The sequence below is a fragment of the Lycium barbarum genome, chromosome 11, assembly GCF_019175385.1.
Source record: "Lycium barbarum isolate Lr01 chromosome 11, ASM1917538v2, whole genome shotgun sequence".
Taxonomy (NCBI): domain Eukaryota; kingdom Viridiplantae; phylum Streptophyta; class Magnoliopsida; order Solanales; family Solanaceae; genus Lycium; species Lycium barbarum.
In genome coordinates, this window is record NC_083347.1 from 17,536,112 (window position 1) to 17,560,322 (window position 24,211).

A 24,211-nucleotide genomic window follows, 5' to 3' on the forward strand; every position below is an offset into this window, starting at 1 on the left:
AAAGAAATAGAAAGTCACATTCAGATGTGTGAATTATCTTTGAAGCAACCTATCACAAAAAATTATCTGAAGCAAGTAAATTACAGGATATTTTCATTAACAACACCTTTGAGTGAATGTAGACATTCTTCCACTGGAACTCTACACAACAGTAGCAAATTACATAATCTGATCTTATATGATGTTTGTAACAGAACTGGTCAGAGTATAATTTGATCTTAAATCTTCTAAGGGCGTTCCATTTGTACAAAAGAATCTACTTCCTGTTAGGAGTGTAATTTAACATTTGCCCTTCAAGCACTTTTCGCGCAGCATAACTTCAGATTTCGCTCGGCATAGTTTAGATTATATCACGCAAGTTATGCCGGACACGACAAAACTTTAATTCCTAAAGGACTTTGCCCTTCAACACTTTTCGCGCGACATAACTGTTATTATTTCTTTCCTCATAATAAAATTTCTAATTACCAAACAAATAGTGAGCTAAGTCAATCCACCAATTAAAATGGTTTAGTACCTCGTCTTCTAAGAAAATCCATATAGGTAGAAATTCACTCTTCTTTGCCTCTTTCCTTGTTTATCTTCCATGGTAAACTATAAATTTGAAAACTTACCTGGCATAACCTTTTATTATCAATCAGGTATACTACACACACAAGAATATAAATAGAAATACCTCTTTTGCTAACCTTTTTCACTATCAGATTATAATTAGATATATCAATTCAAAGAATAGATAGAAACTTAATTCCACACTTTGAAATCTTTTCAAGTATATATTCACTCTGCACACTAAAATTCACCACAAAATTACCAAAAGTATGAAATAAAATAGAACTAGAGAACCCAGCAAACTCAACAGTGATGCTAGGGCTAACCATTAAATGATTTTACACAGCTAAGCATAGGTAATTCGAAATAGTTACTAATGATATACATTGCAAGTAGTTGAAAGTCATCTTCAAGACCTGGAATTCGTAGACTCTGTGGTGCTTTTGGATGGAGATGTTGCACTTGAAGTCTTGCTCTGAGCTTGTGAACTAGTCTGGCTCGATGATGACTCAGTGAAGAAAACTATGTGCTCGTCGTTGTCTGCATAAACTTGAAGAGAACGCGGGAGAGGAGGCAAATTCACCTCTAAAACTCCTTCAAGAATCTGAACAATCTGACCCATTGAGAGTCTTTGTAATTCATCATCTTGGATGCACCAATAGGCGACTTTACATATTCTGGACACCTCCTCAGCATCAGCATTTCTGTCCAGCCTATAGTCCAATAAGCTAAGGATATCGCCTTCCTCAACTACTACACGTGCAGCCCAACTAGGGAAGAATTTTACTTTCCCATCTTGAGAATGCTCCGAATTTCGCCTCCCTGATACAATTTCCAAAAGCATCATCCCGTAGCTATAAACATCAGCTTTGGCTGTAATGGCCACCCCTGTTATCCATTCCGGTGCAAGATAACCTCTTGTTCCTCTCATAGTAGTAAGAACTCTGCTAAAGTCGCGCCCAACAAGCTTTGCCAGGCCAAAATCTGCTACTTTGGGGCATAATTGTGCATCAAGGAGGATGTTTTCAGGCTTTATGTCACAATGTATAATGCAATCCCTGCACTTTTCGTGGAGATAAGTCAATCCTCTAGCTGTCCCCAGCGCCACCTGGTACCTCGTTTTCCAATCCATAACATCTGGCTGCTTTTCGGTAAAAAGATGCGAATCCAACGATCCATTTTCCATGTAATCATAAACCAGCAGTTTCTTGTTACCTTCAGAGCAAAATCCACGAAGGCGTACTAGATCAACATGTTGGATTGTCCCGATTGTACTGACCTCTGATCGAAATTGCTTCTCTCCCTGGCTGATGCTATCGAGCCGCTTAACAGCAATAACAGATGAATCAGATAGTTTCCCTTTGAAAACAGAACCAAAGCCTCCACCACCCAACTTCTCCGAGAAGTTTTTAGTGGCGTGTTTCAAGTCTTTGTAACCAAACGCAACCAATGAACCCTCCACTGTTTTCCCACTTCCAACAATATGCCTACGCCTTCTCTGGTATACCATAAAAATGAGGCCCACAACGATAACTACGGCAGCAGCAGACCCCACAGAAACACCAATTGGAATTCCCTTTTTACTCTTGGATTTTGGGATGTCAGACGCAGCTAACCTGACATAGATCGATTCGCCAGTACCATCATTTTGTGAGCTTTGCTGCATATTCAAGAGTTCACCACTCCAAATTGAGCATGAACTTCCATAAGCATAAGCAGTGCAATTGCAATTATTCAAACACGTAGCTTCACATTCTGCAGCACTCCCAGCAGCAACAGTTTGAGAATTTTTAGGTGCTTTCATCCCAGGATACATCCAAAATCCATCTTTCTTCCCGTTAGCGTTGCCACATTGCGACTTCGTTTTCCTCTTACATCCTCCCGAATAATTATTTTGATTCCAATCAGTCTCGGAAGTATGTTTGAAACCATCCAAACAATTACAAAAGGGCAAGCTGTCCTGACAGGTAGCGAATGGCCCGCAAAAAGCATAAACTTCACATTGTGATTTTGGTTGAGACCAGAAAAGATTCCACTGCTTTGAATTATTCAATCATGAGAATTGCTTAATCTGTCCAGAGACATCGATAATGAATCTTGATATGATAGAATCATTATAAAATGAATACGTAAAATAGCTTTCATTCTGGTTGTCCTCATAGCTAAAATTGTAAATATGGCTGCCCATGACCATCTCAGGCACCCCGCTGAAAATACGGCCATTCCATGGTCCAGTGTCATAATATTGCTCCGTTCTATTCCACTTTATTACATACTGCTTCTTAATTGGGTCCAGCTCAAGAGAATACAGGCCAGGTGTAGGATCATCCAAACTCTTCCATGAAGTAAGAAGCTGTTTTGTTTTGGTAACAGTGTTGTAAGAAAGTTTAGAACCAGGCAACCAAGTATTGCCAGGGTTATCAAAACTTTGCCAAAGTGGTGGTCCTGAATTTGTCCGATCAGTCAAGATTAAATTACCATCATCCTGGAGAACTGCTACCACAGAATTTGACTTGCTGGAACTGATATTTGTGGACCAAATTGGAGTTTTAGACTCATTAACAAGTACTAAATTACCATCTAAGATTTTTAACTCAGCAGAGGTTTTATCAGAAACAGGTATTTCCCTGTTTGCAACCCAAACTACAGTTTGTGTACTTACTCTATTGTACCAGATGCCTATGTAGTAGTTGGAAGAATTACCCGGTTTGAAGAAACCCAACTTAAATTTCAGACCTGAAGAGGTAATTGTTTGGTTTCCGGAAAGAGATTGATTTGGAGAAAGGGTGTCAGCTCCAAAGGAGGGATGGATTTTAAAAGAGTAACATAGGTATAACAAAGAAATGAAGAGAAAAGAAATGTTTTTCATGTCCATTTCTTGCTCAGAGCTCGCGGATAGGACGAAGATACAGATGAACAAAGGAGATTTATATTATTATTTTTTTTTGGAAGAAACGATTAGAGTCCGAAACTTTTCTAACCCAAAAAAAAAAAAAATGGAACCAAACTAACCCGTTTAAAAAAAAAAAGGAACCAAAGTAGGCTACACGCAAAGAATCTGTACGTGAAACCACTATCAAAATCCCACAGCAACCTCCTATTTTCAGCATACTCTTCTATTTCATTTCCTCCATTTTCACCCTTTCAACACACTTTTGTACTCCCAAAAACATGTCTCAAAGTTTTGAAACTTCAAAGTTTGCTATACAACCCGATATTTGTGAATGCAGTTATTACTGTAAACTAAAAACATCAAAGACCTAAGATAATCCGGGTCGCCGTTTTTGGCGTTGTAAAGTGCTCAAAGTAAGTGTTTTTACATTTTTTAGTTTTTTTTTCACGTTATCCACATATTTTACTTTAAAAAACTGATTTTCCTGTAATGTTTATAGGATATGGGCGGTTGCAAACACTTTCGGTGGGAAGATAACATTTACGTGGATAAAATGGTGGCGGCGAAGTTTAAAAATTCACTTTTTGATAGAAATACCGCGACTTCACGTATCTCTAGAGATACCGCTAAGTAGGACTCGCAATTTAAGCTTGTGGAAGCTGAAGAAAAAATTGAACTTTTGGAGGTCTTGCTCACCGGTTCTGAAAAAAAACGAATTTTGCTGAAGTCTAAACTTAGAGACGCTCAACACGAGAAAATAGCTTTGAAAGAAAAACTTAAATTCTGGAAGATTATTTGTGCTATCTTGTTGTTGTTCATTATTTATATGTATTTTGTTTATTAAGTTTAATATTTCTATGGATTATGTTTTTTACTAGTTGTACCTTTTCCCCTATAATGTAATCTGCACCATTTATGTGCTAATTTATTTGTGTTTCTTTGTTAAATTGTCAATTAATAATAGGCTTTAACAATAAAAGCAAATTAAAAACATGTCAAACTAATTCAAATTGATGACTTCATCATAAAATAAAAATACAAATTAACAACCTTAATCTGAAACTTAAATGACCCATAATCTAAGATAGTGAGCATAAATAGACCCTAATCGTCATCAGAATAGAAGCCCCCAATATCATCCTTAGAACGATATTGGCGGTCTCTTAACACATATCTTTTTTCAGGAGATGTTAGTTCTCTACCGGTTGATGATGCTTGTTCTTCGGCCAACTTTTGCATGTAAAATCTATAACGTCTTGCCAGCATTCTGTTATTTTCTTTTCTAATCCTTTGTACGGCAAGCTCACAAGTTTCTGGACCTACTTGAGGCATGATTATTACTCAACATTTCTGTAACACCTCGTAACTTCGGACGAAAGTTTGACTCATAAGATGATAATATAATGGAACCAATATGAGGATTATAGGAAGTGTTTTGAAAACCAATTAAGTCATAAGAAATGTCTTTGGGCAAAGCAAAGTTGAAAACCACTCTACGGAGCATGTTTGCAAGAGAGTTTATAGAAGGTCATACTTCCAACGATTATAACCCCATTATTAATTTGGAATTTGGGAAAACATCCTTGATTAAAGTTGTATCCCTTTGAAATAGCTTTCCAACGGTATATTATGGAGGTCAAACGGACATCTTTGCAAAGAGTTATGCCCATTTTACTGAAGTCTGTCTTCGCTGGAAAATGGGTGACTTCGACGGGAAGATCGACGTTTCGTCGATCTGATCGACGGTTCGTCCTTTGAACCGTCGATTGTGCATTGTTCACTGGAAATTTGACCAATTCGACGGAGCAGATCGACGCTCCGTCGATCTGATCGACGGTTCGTCCTTTGAACCGTCGATTGTGCATTGTTCACTGGAAATTTGACCAATTCGACGGAGCAGATCGACGCTACGTCGATCTGATCGACGGTTCGTCGTTTGAACCGTCGTTTGGTCCGTTAAGTACGTTTTCGGGTCAAAAGTCGAGTTTACGGGGTTATTTCCCCAGCCTCCCCATTCACGAAAATACTCTCTAAACTCATAGAGAACAAGTCCCAAATCTCAAGATCTTCCAAGGTAAGTTTCTATCATGATTCTAGATTGAATCCAAGTCCGTAATCCCGTTCTAACTTGAGTAAACCCTTCTAATCTATAGAGTTATGATTGGAACATTATAGTTGGAGGTGAAAACCCTAGAACCCGAACTCAAGAGGATTGGACTTCGAAAAGGTAATGTTTCTACTCTCTGAGCATTTATAGTTGTGAATTGATGAGTTCTTGGGAGAATAGTAAATGGGTTTGATAAAGAGGATTATATGAACAATGCTAGAGTTTTGGATTGTTGACTTGGGATTGTTGTATTCATATGGGTGATGAAGGATGATGTTAGTTACATCTAATTAAGATTGTAGAATCACCTAGAAGTAATAGAATGGGAATTGGGTGAAGAAATCACCATTAATGAAGGTTGTGGAGCTTCATGCCCACCAAGTGTTTGATAAAATGCTTAGATGAACAAAATATGGATATGATTGCTAATATAGAATCCCTATGACTTGTATTGCTATAGATTGAAGTTGAAGGGGTTGAAGTACATTGTGATACGCTCAAAGGCGGAGGTTAAGGTAAGTAGAACTTCCATCCACATGTGGGAATCTCTACATTCTTCCCCATGATCCGTTTCGTAAAATCCATGAAGTTCAAATCCTAGGGCATTAAACCTAAATATTGGTAGCCCGTAATTATGTATTTATGTACATGAAGTTTGTATCCATATTCGTTATTGTATTCCTAATCTTCCATTACGGTTATTAGGAATCCTAGCTAAATCCGTGAATCATGAATTCTTCCTCATGCGTTCTCATTATGTTTATATGAAACTTTATGATTTCATCTAGCAAGTTACAAGCATGTTTTCAAGACAAGTATATATATATATATATATATATATATATATATATATATATATATATATATATATATATATATATATATATATATATATATATATATGATTTCGAACTATTGTTATTACTCATGAACGAAAAACATGTTTTTGCAAGATTATGACAAGTTATTTTATGAAACCATGTACAAGCAAGTTATGATTCATGATATACCATGGGCAGCAAGTGCCACTATTTTCATGTTCATGTTTTGGGAGTTGCATTAATTACCGAGGAGGGCTTCAGATAGCCTGAAACTACGTAGCCACCGTAGGATGAGGATCGCTCCACCCATGTCCCGGACGATCTCTCATAATGACTGGATCCTTTCATATTTTATTAAATCTCATGTTCCCTGGCAAGGACTGAGTGTTCTGCTGGCGGGACGCAAGCACCAGACCATGGATCGGTTATAAGTTATTGCTCTCCCTACTTATGATATTTTTACCGTGTTTTTATATGTATATGTATGCACTCATGTTCATGTCCAGGTTTGCGGTTTCAGTTCTCATCATGTTATTCCATGTCCCATGTTATTTCTTTCAGTTGCTATACATACCAGTACATTCAATGTGCTGACGTCCCCTTTTTATTGCCCGGGGGCCTGCATTTCACGATGCAGGTACGAACTTACAGGACGACGCCTCTGCTCATTAGGATCTGCACGTATCAGCTTATTGGTGAGCCCCATCTCATTCGGGGTTTAGTTAATTTTTGTTTATGATTAGTTATGCATCTGAGGTATGCTGGGGGCCTTGTCCCAGTAAGTATGTTTTCCAGACAGACTCATGATAGAGGTTTCATAGACTAGACAAGTCAGTTATGTCATGTCAAACATTTGGAGTCGTATAACCATTTTGGTTCACTCATGTTTAATCAAGTATTTTATTTAGTATTGTGACTTCCGTGTTTTATAAAGGTTCATCATGCATTCACGTTATATTCCGCTTATGTTATGTATTATGCTGATTCAGCAAGCCATGTGGTTCGCTCGGTCACATGCAGTCAGGCACCGAGTGCCGTGTTACGTCTAGGCCATGGTTCGGGGCGTGACAATTTCAATGCGCAATATAACATGATTTGACAACACATCATGCATGCCAACTTCAGCTTTTTTATGATACCCATGCTTGATTTGATAACACATCATGCATGCCAATTTCAGCTTTTTTATGACACTCATGCTTGATTTGACAACATACCATGCATGCCAATTTCAGCTTTTTTATAACACATAAAGACCGATTTGACAACACAATACTGCATTTTTTGACTGTTTATTTGAATTTAATTCATATTACGCAACATTTCAATGCGCAATATAACATGATTTGACAACACATCATGCATGCCAATTTCAGCTTTTTTATGACACCCATGCTTGATTTGACTACACATCATGCACGCCAATTTTAGCTTTTTTATGACACATAAAGGACCGATTTGACAATATAATGATGCATTTTGTGACGAAAATAGTGACTATTGCGCAACATTTCAATGCGCAATAGGGGTCAATATGAATCTATTTAAGAAGAATGTTGGACGAGGTAAAAACTCATCCATCCATTTCATAAGTTTAAGTCTCTTAAGTCATTCAAAAAAACCTCTCTTAAGTCATTAAAAAAAAAAAATCAAACTTCCTACAAAAAATGGCACAAGATATTCCACCAGTTAAGGTTTCAATACATGAGATGGTATTATCCTTGATGACAATAGTACAGTTATTTACAATAAAAGACCAAACGTTCATGTTAAATGTCCACTTGAAATGTCTTATGAATCACTAGTCACTTACATATATGAAAAAATGAAGGTTAGTCCGGATGATCTTTGGAACTTGGAAATCCTCTTTTCAGGCATTGCCGGTGTATATGGTGGCTCTACAACATGCTAATCCTGGCACTGTTGTACAGTGGCGGCTTTTAGAGGGCAGAATTTTTGGCTTCGTCTTTTGGGCATTCAAACCAAGTATTGATAGTTTTGCTCACTGCCGGAATGTGATATCTGTTGACACTCAATTTTGTCTCACCTCTCCTCCGAAATATCTATTTACGTTTCTAATATTTTGGCAACTTGAAAAATAATTATTTATATTTTACTATAATTATTAGCTTCTTATTAATACCGGCGTTTCGTTATCCTATTGTAGTCATTAGCTATTGTTATTTTTATTATTACCGTTATTATTATTATTATTATATTATCATTATTACCAGTATGATTATAATTTGCATTGCAACCATTTCAGCATTTTTACCACCTTATGCACACGCATCGCATTTATTTTTGCGCAGTTAAATAATAGCGTTTATTTACTGATATTATTGCACAACCATTACGACGTCATATAATTTTGTTTTTTTATCCGAGCACTGATAAGTACATACTTTATAATAGGTAATATTTTAATTAAAATAGATCTTTTATGCAAGTTTAGAAGCCCAAAATAGCATAAGAAGCAAATATATATTTTAGCCCCAGCCAATTTATAATCACTTTCGGACCGGCCCATTGTGATTAGCCCACATTTAGTACCTAAATTGACCAGCCCATATTTTAAATCAGCTACCCGACCCAACCCATACTCTAAATTCACCAGCCCGCTATTTTCGCCCAAGACCCGATCCATTAACTCTTTGACCCGACCCGATCCGCTTGTTAACAAATGAACAACTAGGGTTACTCATTCTTTTCCTATTCAGCGCCACACCCCCACCCGCTCCTCTCTCTCCTCCTCCCTCCCTCTCTCTCTCTCTCTCTCTCTCTTCCTCTTCAACAAAAAAAACAAAGTCCTAGTCGCCTTCCTCTTCAACAAAAAAAACAAAGTCCCAGTCGCCTTTCACCTTCCCCAGGCCATGCATGGCCAAATTCGGGAATGAATTTAATGCCCCATCCGGATTCAACCCTTGAAAGGGGTTGAATTTTGTTTTCTCCTTCTTTCTCTCTGTTTCGATCTGAAACATCCTCGATGAGCTTTGTCTACTTGCGACTTCAAATCAGTTTTTATCAGTTCTCTTTTTTATTTTCGGGTACGAGAATTTTAATTATATTTGTCCACTTCTTTCTTTTTCTGACCAAGGATTTGAAATACGAACGTTGATTTGGGGTGGAGCGTTTTGACCCAAAGATCCCGCCCAAATCTTTGAACTCCAAAAAACCCTAATCTAAGCCCTATAAATATTGGCTTCTTAACCAGTCGAGGGGAAGTCTTGGGAGCCGCCTGGAAAATCCCAGAAATTAGAGTTTTTGGAGTCGTTTCAAACCCCTGAAATTAGAGCTTTTAGTCGCCTGGAAAAATCCCCTGAAAATATTAAGAGCTTTAGCCACCCAGAATTCCCTAAAAAATATTAGTTTTTTTTAGTAGTCGCAATAGTTCTGCATATCGGGTCAAGAATACCAAATCAATTTTTTTTTGTTCTCGTTTGCCTTATTGTTGCTGCGAATCCGAGCATCGCAAGCTCGGATTTAATAGTGTTCGAGTGTGAATTGGAGACCCCGCACCCACTTCGCTGCACTCGAAAAAGGTCGATAAATCTCCTTCCTTTAGTTGTTTTTTTTTCTTCCTATTTAGTCTTAGTTGTTAGTCTCTGTCATGCCTTAGTTGTTGTATGCTTTGTTTGCTGTTTGGTTTAATTTCCAGTTAATAGTAGCTTAAGCATAATTAATGTGCATTAGTTGTTGTTTCTAGTATCTTTGTTAATAATGACTTAAGCACGATTAATAGACATTAGTTGTTGTTATTAACAAACTTGTGAATGTTAGTAGTTCAGCATGATTAGGTATTTTAAGCTACTTGTTTTAGGTTAGTTATTTGTTAATATTGACATCGTCCAGTTCAATATGCTTTTTCATATACTGCTTTAGTTTATTTCCTGTTAATAGTGGTTCAACATGATTAGAGTGTCTTTGCTCACTGTCTAGTCAATGCCTTTTAGTATTAGCCTGATTAATGAACCTGTGTTAGCATGTGTTTGTTCAGCTTAATATTGGTAGGAGTACCAAGATGGCTTTTGTGATATGTTAACTTAGTCGATTATGCATTCTGAGATTCGAAACAATAGTAAAATGTTTGTTAATTGTAATTCTCCATCCTCTCTTTTCAGTTTCTATTTTAGCTATGGTTTTATTATGTTTGTGATATTTGGTTTGTAGTTTTCAGCTCCTGTTTCTATTTGTTTAAAGTTAGTATCAACCATACAACAACAACAACAGTATACCCAGTTGAATGTTTAAATTAGTATGGGGTCAGTTAATTAAATTCCATGGATGTTTAAGCTTTACATTGGCTATGGTATGAGAATGAAATATGAAAGCAGTCCCTTTTCAGTCCTTTGTTTAGTTTAGCTGTTATATGAGTTCATCAGTTGCTTACAGATAAGTTTCACCCTCTCTACTTTAATATGTCTAAATAAGATCGTGAATACTTGAGCCTAAATAAAGACACTGCATTTGTTTATACCATTATCTTTCAACAGTTGAGTTTATGTGCTAGTTCGAATTACTAGGATTCTTTTAGTTTTATTGTTGTTGCAAACATGACCTTAGGGATTTGACATTAGGATGATATACCCAGATATACCTGAAGTATACAGCCTTGTGGTGCCCTCGGGTATACTGGAACTTGTATATTTAAGGTATACTGAGGTATACTATTTCTAGGATGCCTTTCAGATTGCTTCTATATTCTTCTTGGATGTCCTGTGCCTCTGTTGATTTTTTTGTGAGCATGCCTAATGAGTTGATTGAGTATAAGTAGTGTGTATAAAAAGGGTACCTAGAATATACTAAGTAGATTCGGAATTCTATATGCCTTAGTTGTATGCGAGTTTGTATACTTAGTACGTGTGAGATACACTTCCCCATTTTTGACCGATCGGTAACCTATATTTGTTTAAGTGTTAAGTATGAATATGTATCCCTATTGGACGTAGATGTTTGGACTTACTACGTGTATTCTTTGCCTACGTTTCTTTCCTGAGGGCGTGTAGATTTCTGTGTCTTTGAATTTTGCATCATATACGTCTTAGCCTTATTCATTGATTAGATACTAATCCTTTTCCTTTCATTTTATGCATGACCATCGCATACGAGTCCGAGGGACTCGTCTTCTTTCGCATCCGGTGTTGGGATAAAAGCCCAACGTAATTTCTCTCGAGTCAGCCCCGTCAGCCCATCCGCAGCAATATATTAAAATTTGCTGGGCCGAAGCCCAACGGTAAACAGATCCCAACAGTCCCAAAACGGGCTGAACCCATTTGATATTATTTGCTCCTTTATTTTATTTTGTGTATTTAATTTGTATTATGCAACTAACCCTTTATTTTGTTTTATTTTCTTAATTTAGATGAACCTTAGTGAATATAGTGGGGTTTAGTTTTAGTAATGGGTAATTAATTTAAAGAAAACTAACAGTTAATTCCATAAGATTTCATTCTCTCTTTCTTTCGTTAAATTATTCATAGTATTTACAATATTTATTTTCATTAGAACAATTGATTTTCAAAAGAGCATGACTACATAATTTGAGCTAAAGGAATCATGATTTATTATTACTATCTTAGAAAATTAAAACATCACTAATACGCAATATGAACTTAAGTATATTCTATAAACAATTCGTCAAGATTTATCCAATTATGCACATTTTTAGCCGAATATAGTTAAATAAAGTTAATAAAAAGAAAAAGAAAACTCACCTCCTTTTGCATCTTATTTATAAAATAAGTCTAGATTTTTCTACATCGCCATATTCATATAATATAATTTTTTATCTAAAGTTCAAATTTGCTAAATCTCTTCTTAAAAGCTATTATTTATAGGCAAATTATTATATTTTCTACAAGTCTTATTTTGAATAGCCTTACTATATTTTCATTCAAGGCCTTAGCAACATTTCTAAGTTTTATTTTAAATAGCATTTAAAATCTTCTTTTATGCAAATTATTATATATTCTACAAGTATTATTATAAATAGCATTATTATTACTTTCATTTAAAGTTTTAGCAACATTTATAAGTCTTATTCTAAAATAGCATTTAAAGTCTTCTTTTATGCAAATAATTATATTTTCTGTAAATCTTATTTTAAACAATATTTTTATTTTCCTTTAAAACCTTAGCAACATTTCTTAGCCGTCTTTCTAAAATTTAAACACTATATTTGCATCTTTAGCCTTAATTAATTAACCTAAGTTTGACCGGATAACTGTAGTTAACGGATTCTAAAGGATGCCTAACCCCTTCCCTTTAGAATAATCAGAACCCTTACCTAAAATCATAAGTTAAGCAGCCCATTAACGGAAATTTAGTTGGCTTTACCTTAGTTAATAAATTAGGTGCCCTGATTCACCTTTAAAATTAATTAGGTGGTGACTCCTTAAAACAAAGCGATTTAGGAATCTCCAATATGTTGTACTCTACTTTAACCCGTTTAAATGGGGTATAACAATATCGATAGATGGGACGCATGTATATGGCCGATATGACATTAAGCTCCTAATTGTAATAGGTATGGATGCTAATGGGTCAATATTCCCTCTTGCTTTCGCAATTGCCGCCAACGAGAGCAACAAGACATAGGGGATGTTCTTGACTCATCTGAAAACTCATGTTATTAAGGGTCGTCAGGGCATATATGTCTTATCGCATCGTCATAAAGGCATATTGCACAATATGCGTACTCTGGAAGGGTGGCAGCCTGCACATGCTTATCATCTATATTGTTTAAGGCACTTATAGGCTAATTTGCAAACAAAGTTTGGAAATGACACTGTAAACAAATTGATGCGGGGGGCTGCGGTGCAGTATCAACAAAAAATTGGGCTGCAAAAATGGGGCTGCTAAGGGAAGTAAGTGAAGAGGCATATGTTTGGTTGATGAAATTAGAAGTTGAAAAATGGACGCTTTATGTTGATGGAGGAAGGAGATAGGGCATGCTCATAACGAACAGCTCGGAGTCTTTCAATGGACTCCTCAAATCTGCTCGAGGACTACCTGTCATCGCAATGGTAAGACTAACTTTCAATCAGGTCGTGGAGCGATTTGCGGATAGGAAAAGGCAGGCAAGAGCCATATTAGCCGAGGACGGAATATGCATATGGATGCCAAATCCCTACAAAAAGATGGAGCACCATAGGAGAAAGGCAGAGGGTCACCAAATGACCGAGTATGACATCGTTGAATGAGTGTATGAAGTTAGAACGAGTTATTACGACGGTAAAAGAGGAAACAAACATATCGTTACTGAGCGTACAAAATCATGCACTTGTGGTAAGTGAAAAACGTATCACATGCCATGTTCTTATGCAGTTAAGTGCTTTGAGAGAATGGCCAGAAATGTAACTAATTATGTGGCGGAGGAATATAAGGTCGAAAAATACCTTAGAGCATATTCCGGCCACTTCCATCCCCTTGGTAATCAAGCTTATTGGCCAGCCGCGCCGTTTTCTATTGTTGCGAACAAAAATCATATTCGTAAATTGGGAAAAAAACAAGCTAACCCGTTATCACAATCAAATGAATGTTAGCAAAAAGACTTACTCTAGCAAGTGCTGGACATGTATGCAATTTGGGCATGATAAGCGTTCATGTGGGCAACATTCCCGTGGTGGTAGCACATCTGGAAGTAGAAGAGTATCTAAAACTTGACTATTATTTTTTTAAGTCTATTGTAATTTAATGATGTATTTCGTTGCTAATGGAATGAAATATTTTTCAATTATTATGAACCTCTCGTATTGGATGAATTATTTTTAAATATTATATTTATTTTTGCACATTCAAAAGGTGTGGATTACACAATACAATAACAAAATAAAAAAGACATAAAAGAAAAAAAACAACCTAATATAAACCTAGATATAACAAATTTTCAAACTTCCTTCGGAGCACTTTACAACCCCTAAAACGACGATCCAAATGTATATGTATACTTGATGTAATGAGCCGATATTATTGTATACTAAAAAAATATTAAGTTCTATATAAAATATTTATATTCCGGTGTTTTGAAACGTGACTAATCATAGGTCAAAGTATGGAAAAAAGCTTAATTTTGAGTTTAATTTCCAAAGAATAAAGGTTGGGGTTGGGGTTGGGGGAAAACAAGTTTCACGCACAGAATCTGTGCGTGAAAGGGCCTAAGCGTACATTATTCTGTGCATGAAAGGACCAAAGTGTAAATGTACACTTTGGCCCTTTCACGCACAAATTCTGTGCGTGAAGCCTACTTTGGTTATTTTTTTTTTTAACGGGTTAGTTTGGTTCCAAACAAATTTTTTTGGGGTTAGAAAAGTTCCGGACTCAACCATTCATGGGATCTATCTTGAAGAATGGGTCAGTTTGAAAATGGGCAACAAACACTTTCATATGACCGCTGGAAAACAGATCTTTTGGTCTAGCGTCAAGTCAACGGGGATATCTTAAATTGACATTTTCACCCTTAATCCTTCTGTCTGAAATTCAAAATAAAATAAAGAAGTAATTAGAGAAATAATAATTGAAGAAAAAACAAGAAAGATGATGTTTAAATAGGAACATGGACTAAGTTTTTTACTAATAAATGACGAAAATATTTTTTCTACTAACAATATACCGTGTTTACATTAATCACTGTGACGTGCTATGGTGAAATTTTTACATAAGAGTCTAAACAAATTTTCATTGTTATATTGTTTAAATTTTAAATACTCAAAATTGACCAGATTTACCTTGCCTAATTCCAATTAGTAGTTATTTGTGGGTCAAAATATTTGGTCAAGCAATTCATATCTACTATACGAGAACAGGAGAATAACGAGATTCTTGGTGCATCATAATTGCACCAAGTGGAGAACAATAAATGCTTATCCAACGGCGTCTAAAACGGATCCAAGTAGGTTTCTCTTACCAAATATATATATATATATATATATATATATCAGATGCACCATTTTTTTCTCTAAGACAACGCGCTAAGAAATTGAATAATATGTATTTACATAATTGATGTACAAATTAATATCATTAAAAATTTGTACAAGAAAGCTACTGATGGACAATACTTCCACAATTCATTGGCCAACCATCTACATTCTACTTCATATTTCGTGCGAATTGGGCACAGATATGAAGTGGACACCAGGAAATACCATATATTTTAGAAAACGTTAATTTGCATTCAACCATTTTTGTGAGAATCATTTTACCATTTACTTTTGAATAACATGTACGCATAGTATTACCAACTTTAGAAAGTAAATAATTTCAACTACCCCCACCCCCCACCCCCACCCCCCAACAACCCCAACCCACCAGTTTCTAGTGGCGAAGCTAGGACTTTTGACAAGCGTAATTTTAACCCATGTACATAATGTTGTTTTTTGTAAACACAATGTAATTTCCGGCAAAAGGTGTTCAGCATATAATTTTTCGACAAATGACCATTGTTTAATCGATATAGCTAAACCAAGTCCCCAAAGAAGTTGAGGATTGCTATTTGATAGGCTTATTTTTTACTCATCACTTACCTACAATTGATCAAGTAATCTAAAAATTTCTGTTACACAGTTAATATACACTAAGTAAATAAGGTAACACAAAATTCGCAATGGACCAGATGAGATTTTAAGTAAGATACATAAATCTAACATTTTAACTTAAAGAATAATGAAGCGAATTCCTACAAGAAAGGACAACTGTTTAAGGGAGATAATGAGGTTCAAGCTAAAGGATGCTTAGTAAAAAAAGAAGGAAAACTCTGTAAGAAATTAAATATTTTCTTTAATACTGCTAAAGGTAGTCTTACAGAAACTAACAGTTGTTATAAATAAAGACTATGAAGTAAATACACGAGAGAGAAGTATATAGAGAGGAATAGATTGTATATATAACTTCTACAAATGAACTCCTATTTATAGGAGGAAATAAGTGAACAATTTGGTGGCCATAAGTGAACAACTTAGTGGCCACACATACTTGGTGCCCAAGAATTTTGGTGGGCATCTAACTTACAACACTCCCCCTTTGATGTCCATTAATTAGATGATGTGCCTCGTTAAAACCTTATTAGGAAAAACCCTGTGGAAAAAAAATACTAATGAAGGAAAAAGAGTACACATATCTAGTAATACGCTTTGAGAGTTGTCTCATTAAAAACCTTACCAAAAAAATCCAATGGGACAAAAAATTGGTTAAGGAAAAAAGAGTACAACACGTATTTCACTCCCCCTGACGAGGACCAAGATTCAGATGTCGGAGACTTCGCATTCCAATCTTAAATATCATATTCTCAAGAGTTGAAGTTGGCAAAGATTTGGTGAACAAATCTGTAGGATTGTCACTTGAACGGATTTGTTGCACATCAATATCACCATTCTTTTAGAGATCATGTGTGAAGAATAACTTTGGTGAAATGCGCTTCGTTCTATCTCCTTTTATGAAACCTCCTTTTAATTGAGCTATGCATGCAGCATCATATTCATATAATACTGTGGGTGTTTTTGTATCACACTTTAAGCCACATCTTTCTCTAATGAAATGTATCACTGATCTCAACCACACGCATTCTCTATTTGCTTCATGAATAGCAATTATCTTAGCATGATTTGAAGAAGTAGCAACACTGGACTGTTTTGTAGATCGTCATGATATGGCAATACCTCCGCATGTAAACAGATACCCTATTTGAGATCGACCTTTATGTGGATCAGATAAATAACCTGCATTTACATAACCAACAAGATCTGTACTACCTTTGTTAGTATAAAACAGACCCATATCGCTAGTTCCCGTCAGATATCGCAATATATGCTTGACTCTGTTCCAATGTCTTCGTGTAGGAGAAAAGCTATATCTTGATAGCAAATTAACAAAGAACGCTATGTCAGGTCTTGTAGCATTAGCAAGATACATAAGTGCACCAATTGCGCTAAGATATAGTACTTCAGGACCAAGAAGCTCTTCATTTTCTTCCTGAGGTCGAAACGGATCTTTACTCACTTCAAGTGAGCGAACAACCATTGGAGTGATTAAAGGATGCGTATTGTCCATGTAAAACCGTTTTAGGTATAAGCATATTGATGGATAAAGATCTCGTCTGCTAAATGTTCAACCTGCAAACCAAGACAAAGGTTTGTTTTTCCGAGATCTTTCATCTCAAATTCTTTCTTTAAATATTCAATCGCCTTTTGGAGCTCATCTGGAGTTCCAATTAGGTTTATGTCATCAACATAAACAGCAAGTATAACGAACTCTGATTTTGTTTTCTTAATAAACATACATGGACAAATGGCATCATTTATATAACCTTCATTTACCAAGTACTCACTAAGGCGATTCTACCACATGCGTCCTGATTGTTTTAGACCATACAATGATCTTTGTAATCTGATTGAATACATCTCCCGAGACTTTGAAATAATTGCTTCAGGCATTTTAAATCCTTTAGGAATTTTCATATAGATTTCATTATCAAGTGAGTTATAAAATTAAGTTGTAGCCACATCCGTCAGATGTATTTCAAGGTTTTCATGTACAACTAAACTGAGATATCGAAATGTTATGTCATCCATAACAGGTGAATATGTTTCTTCATAGACGATGCCGGGTCTTTGAGAGAATCCTTGTGCAATAAGGTGTGCCTTGCATCTCACAATTGCATTTCTCTCATTCCTTTTCCGCACAAAGACCTATTTGTGGCTATTGGTTTTACACCATTAGGCATTTGGACTACCGGTCCAAAAACCTCACATTTGGCAAGTGAATTCATTTCTGATTGAACTGTCTATTGTCATTTTGGTCAATCATATCTTCATCGACATTCTTTGATAGATTGAGGTTCATGATCCTGAATGTCTTTCATAATATTCGGTGCAACATTATATGCAAAAACATTATCCACCATAATCTTCGATCGATTCAAATCTATCCCATCACCAGAAGAACTCAATGATAGTTCTTTACTCACTTGAGTCTCGGGCTCCCTAATATCTTCAGGAATATCAGGATTAATCAGATCTTAAATATCTTCATGATATGAGTCTGGGGTTCCATCACTTTTTCTAAGATTTTTATCTTAAAACCCAATGGCTTACCACGCTTCAGGCGTGTATGAGATTCAAAGGCCATGACACTAGTATATTTTCCCTTTGAGACATCAATTCGGATAGGCATATTCTCTGCAGGGATATGTGCCTTAGTTATTCTTTTCAAATCAGTAAATGCGTCTGGCATTTGATTTGCTATTTTTTGCAAGTGAATGATCTTATAGATCTCTTGTTCACATATAGGGGCACATAGATCAAAATGAGATAGTGATGAAACTCTCCATGCAATTTCTCTTTTGATTTCTTTTCTCTCTCCCCCTAATTGTGAAAATTTTGTTTCATCAAATCGACAATCTACAAATCGAGCAGTGAATAAATCTCCCGTCAATGGCTAAAGATAGCGAATAATAGAGGGTGATTCAAACCCAACATATATTCCTAACCTTCTTTGGGGGGCCATCTTAATGCGTTGTGGTGGTGCTACCGGCATATATACAGCACAACCAAAGATTCGAAGATGAGCAATATTTGGTTCATGACCAAATACTAATTGTGACGGGGAGTATTTATTATAATGAGTCGGTCTGAGACGAATAAGAGATGCTGCATGTAAGATAGCATGACCCCAGACGGTAGTGGGCAACCGTGTTTTCATAAGTAGTGGTCTTGCTATCAATAGTAGTCGTTTAATAAATGACTCAGCAAAGGCCATTTTGGGTATGAACATAAGCTATAAGATGTTCAACTTTTATCCCAACTGACAAACAATAATCATCAAAAGATTGAGACGTAAATTCTCCCGCATTATCAAGGCGTGTAGCCTTAATGGGATAATCTGAAAACTGTGTCCTTAAGCGTATTATTTGTGCCAATAATTTCGCAAATACTAGGTTGCGAGACGATAGAAGGCACACATGAGACTATCTTGAAGATGCGTCTATTAGGACCATAAAATATTTGAATGACCCATAAGGTGGATGAACAGGTCCACATATATCCCCATGTATACGCTCTACAAAGGCAGGGGATTCAATGTCAACTTTCATTGGTGATGGCTTAGCTATCAATTTACCCTGATAACAAGCGGCACATGAAAATTCACCACTTTCAAGAATCTTCAGGTTCTTAAGTGGATGCCTATTTGAATTTTCAATAATTCGTCTCATCATTATTGATCCAGGGTGACCAATTCGGTCATGCTAAAGCACAAAAGTACTTGAATCATTAAACTTTTGGTTTACGATCGAGTGTGCTTCAATTGTACTAATTTTTGCATAATACAGACCAGAAGACAAAGTTGGTAATTTCTCCAAAACATATTTTTGGTCGGAGACATTCTTTGTAATGGCAAGATATTCATCATTTATTTCGATTAATGTCTCAACGTGATACCCATTACGGCGGATATCTTTGAAACTTAACAAGTTTCTTAGGGATTTAGAATAAAATAATGCATCTTCTATAACAAGTTTCGTCCCCTTAGGCAGAAATATAGTAGCTCTTCCGGAGCTTTCAATCAATTTTGAATTGCCAGAAATTGTATTAACATTTCCCCTTTTCCTATGTAAGTGAGAAAATTATTTCTCATCTTTGAATATGATATGCGTTGTTCCACTATCAATCACACAAATATCTTCATAATTGGTCATTGATCCAAATAAAATTTAAGGAATTTCCATATATTCTTCAAAATGAAAGAATAGACAAAGTGAACATGAAAGTAGATATTATTATTAAACAAAGCATAACACAAACTTTATTTACATAACTATGGAAACATAACTATTATAGCTAATAGTAACAACACGGATGAAAATATCTAAACTATTACAAATCCATCACCGATCAGATGATCTATTTTTCCTTCAGGGAGTTCAAAGAAATCTGTCACGTCTAAATGGATGGGCTCAACATTATCTTCAGAAATAAAATTTACTTTGGCATTCTTTTCTGCCTTTTTTAGGAAGGCTTGATAAAGCTCAACTAGATGCTTTGGCGTACGACAGGTACATGACCAGTGCCTTCTTTTTACACTGCTGGTGGTGAAGGGTATTATTTGGTGCACGACCCTCAACCCTGACTGGGACCACGACCTTTTCCACGCCTAGAATGGCGAAAATTTGCCTCATTCACTTCGGGGAATGGGGCAGTACCAGTAGGTTGGCTTTCATGATTTTTCATTAATAATTCATTATGTTGTTCAGCTACTCGAAGATGTGAGATTATATCAGAATATTTCTTGAACTTCATCTCTCGATATTGCTGCTACAGGAGCATACTCAAGGCAGGAATAGTGGAGAATGTTTTCTCCAGCATATCATGATCAGTGATATTTTCACCCCATAATTTCAACTGAAAAATAATTTTAAACATGACAGAAGTATACGCCCAAATGGATTTAAAATCTTGTAGCCTCAGATGGATCCAATCAAAACGTGTTTTTGGAAGCACAACCATCGTCAGGTGGTCATATCTATCTTTTAAATTATTTCATAGCATAAGAAGATCTTTAACAGTGAGATATTCCATTTTTAAGTTCTCATCAAGGTGATGGCGAAGGAATATCATTGCCTTGGCACGGTCTTCATTCGATGCCTGATTTTTTTTTTTTTATGGTGTCTGCCAGAGCCATCACATCAACATGAACTTCGGCATCAAGTACCCAAGAGAGGTAGCTTTTTCCAGATATATCTAAGGCAACAAATTCATGTTTAGAAAGGTTTGTCATTAATTAAGAAAAAGAAAGTCAATACCTTCGAGGCTTTCAAAGTATTTGCTCGAGATGGCAGAGTCTCATGCTGATAACGTACTATAAAATAAAGACTATGAAGTAAATACACAAGAGAGAAGTATATAGAGAGGAATAGATTGTATATATAACTTCTGCAAATGAACTCCTATTTATAGGAGGAAATAAGTGAACAACTTGGTGGCCAAGTGAACAACTTGGTGGCCATACATACTTAGTGCCCAAGAATTTTGGTGGGCATCTGTTATACCCCATTTTAACCGGGTTGAAGCGGAGTACAACATATTGGAGATTCCTAAATTGCTTTATTTTAAGGAGTCGCCACCTAATTGATTTTAACGGTGAATTAGGACACCTAATTATTAACTAAGGTAAAGCTAACTAAACCTCCATTAATAGTCTGCTTAATCAGTATGATTCTAGGTAAGGGTTCTATATTATCCTAAAGGGAAGGGGTTAGGCATCCTTTAGAATCCGTTAACTACGGTTATCCGACCAAACTTAGGTTAATTAATCAATGTTGAATATAGTATTTAAATTTTAAGAAAATAGCTTGCGCAAATAAAACTTGTAGAAAAGTATAACAATTTGTGCAAAAGAAGATTTTAAATGCCATTTATAAAAAGACTTCAAATAATAATGCTATTTAAAAAAATGGGACTAGTAATTCGCATAAGAGGAGATTTTAGAATGCTATTTGAAATAAAAGTTTATAAATATTGCTAGGGGCTCTTAAATAAAATGCTAATAAAACCTATAGAAAAGAATATAATATTTTGTATAAAAGGAGACTTCAAATGCCATAAAATTTATAAATATTATTAAGGCTTTAAATAAAAGTGCTATTTAGAATGAAATTTGTAGAAAATATAATAATTCGCATAAAAGGAAACTTCAAATGCCATTTAAAATAAACTTAAAAATGTTGCAAAAACTTTTAAATAATGATGCTATTAAAAATAAGATTTGCATGAAATGTATAAGCAAAAAAAAACGCGGGTTTGCGTAATGTTTTAATGAACATTTGGAACGACTCTAAACGATGATGTATTAATTGACTTTGCGTTTTAGAAGTATAAACAAGATTATGTTTCATCAACTACTTTTGACTAAAAATATGCATAATTTGGATAAACCTTAAAGATGTCTACAAAATGTTCTTTAGTTCCTATTTGCGTGTTAAAATTCCCAAGATAATAAAATATGATTCCTTTAACTCAAAAATGCGAATTTCATGCTATTGAAAATCAGTTATTCTAAAAGTAAATATTATAAATACTACAAATAACTTTAATATAAAAGAAGAAAAAATGAAAACTTATGGGGACTAATTATTAGTTTTTCTTAGATTAACTACCCATTACTAAACTAAACCCCACTAAATTCTCCTATAATTCATCTAAGCTAAGAGATAAATAAAAGTAAAGGGTTAGTCAAACAATACAAGTTAACTGTGCAAGAAATAAAATAGAGGCATAAAATAAATTAAATGGGCTCAGCCCATTTTCTAAGGGACTGCTGCGGATCTGATTGCTATTGGGCTTCGGCCCAGTCATTTTAGGCTACTGCAGCTGCTGTCACTATCCCTGTCTACTGGGCTATGGCCCAGAAAATTTATATCTTTCTGTTTTCTTTGTTGCAGATTGGGCTGCTGTTATTGGGAATAGACTCAGCCCATTGCTAATATTGTTGGTTGTTCGCGCTATTGGGCTTGGCCCAGAACCTGTTTTTATTTTTTTATTTTTTATTTTTTGTGGACAGAACCGACAGGGGGCTGACTCGAGGAGATCGCGTTGGGCTTTTAGCCCATCAACGAAGGCAGGAGAGGAACGAGTCCCTCGGACTCGTGTGCGATGGTCATGCACAAAGGAAAGGAGAAGGATTAGAATATAATCAAACGAATAAGATCAAACACATAAGATATACACTCAAAGCAAATTATGTATATGCTATGTATAATTAATGTATATCTCATACATATATATATGCACAACCAAACCAACATGCTTGCAATATAGTAAACACACCCAAACATGCCCCATAGGAAACATTAGAATGTCAACAGTTTATTCAAATTTGAACAAGTATATATATGAAGTGGTACACTTAGCTGATTCATATGATTATATGAAGTTTATTAGATGCAATTCGTGTGCGTATGAATTTGAGCAAGCACAGATGCAAAACTAGTATCAAGATTTAGCAGTGGTAGCACATAGACAGAGATTTGGACATTCCTATTTGACAAGATGGGCATCGTGTTTTAACCACACACTATTAACGAAAGGATCAATCAAATATCAGCCCATAACTCTTTAAATCATGACCACAGTCTCCACTGAATAAACAAATTGTGCCATTTTTTAATGTGATTTTTACACTAACTGCAACACTTAAACAGAACAAACTCAATAACTAGTCATGGCTTCATACCCAACCGTGATGCTAAGCAAACAGACTTAAATGTTAAATACAGTTTCTTATCAGCTGCCACAGTAAGCAAACAAACTAAAACAACTGAACACAGTTTCTAAAACAAGCATGCATGCATATCCAAACACACACATGTTGACTTTGGCAGACCATATCAATCTTGTTTACTTATTCAAATAACACAAAGGGATGCTAGAAAAATTAATTAAGGCCAGGCTGAAGTCGTGCTTTAAATGAGATCATTTAAAATAGGTACTTAGTGAGCAGGAACAAATTCAGGCAGATTCAGGGTTCATAGTCAACATTTCAAATCCTATCAAACCTATATTTCTCATTTTCATAGAAAGCTAAAGCTACAGAACAAACAACACACAAGAACCGAACCTTGAAAGCATCATTTATAAGCTGAATCCCAAACAAACAAGCAATTTTTAATTTGTTAAGGAAGGGAAAGAGTTTCAGGATGAAGCTCTAAGCAAAACCCAATGGTGATAGCTAACCGATCCTAAGCAGCTAAATATTACCTCCGACTCCAAATCAGACAGAACCCTAGTACTTCATGAGTTAAACTAACTCCTCCCGAGAACTTCTATCCAACTGAATACATACAGAGCA

The 24,211-nt window shown here is 35.6% G+C and overlaps 1 pseudogene; it reads right to left on the bottom strand.

Moving 5' to 3' along the window:
• Positions 1-721: 721 nt before the first annotated feature.
• On the bottom strand, positions 722-3,671 carry LOC132619332 (G-type lectin S-receptor-like serine/threonine-protein kinase At2g19130; annotated as a pseudogene).
• Positions 3,672-24,211: the final 20,540 nt, after the last annotated feature.